The 498-nt window shown below is 46.0% G+C and overlaps 1 protein-coding gene and 1 long non-coding RNA gene across 2 annotated transcripts in view; one reads left to right on the plus strand and one right to left on the minus strand.

Moving 5' to 3' along the window:
- aldh1l2 (aldehyde dehydrogenase 1 family, member L2) overlaps positions 1-498 on the plus strand; it is a 37,151-nt gene that overhangs the window by 23,493 nt on the left and 13,160 nt on the right. The window lies entirely within an intron of this gene.
- Positions 1-498, minus strand: part of LOC116673152 (uncharacterized) — a 21,317-nt gene that overhangs the window by 15,338 nt on the left and 5,481 nt on the right. The gene's annotated exons all lie outside the window — the stretch shown is intronic.

The raw sequence follows: 498 nt of genomic DNA on the forward strand, positions 1-498 counted from the left end.
CGGCTTGCTTTGTGCAAATGTTTTGTTATTGAAAACAATATTGGCCTATAGCCTACTGTAGTTTTAGAGCCCCCCCTCCTGACCCCAGCATATAGCCTACTGTAGTGTTCAATGTCACACTAACACTCTCACTTGGAGAAAATAATCTCTCACACAATGTAACACTGTCCATCAATAAAAGGCTGAAAAAAAGGGGGGCCGAATTGTGTGCTTGGCCATCAAGTGGTATTTCAGCGTGGACGTGCTGCGATGATAGCTCAGTTCACAACGACAAAACCCACAGATCACTTTGGTCTCGTCAATGGAATATTTGGAAACTTTTGTCAACAAGTAAACTTTCCGTACAGAATCTTATCGGCATCCATTTTGGCGTCTCGCGTCCGCCATCCACAACGTAACGTTGCTACTCTTTGCCCAGCTCGCGAGCCCAAACAGCGTGTGTGCGGTGTGCATGTTGTTTTGTCTCCAGTCTAGCTAGATCCGGTGTGGTGTTGTAGT

The sequence above is a fragment of the Etheostoma spectabile genome, chromosome 23, assembly GCF_008692095.1.
Source record: "Etheostoma spectabile isolate EspeVRDwgs_2016 chromosome 23, UIUC_Espe_1.0, whole genome shotgun sequence".
Classification (NCBI taxonomy): domain Eukaryota; kingdom Metazoa; phylum Chordata; class Actinopteri; order Perciformes; family Percidae; genus Etheostoma; species Etheostoma spectabile.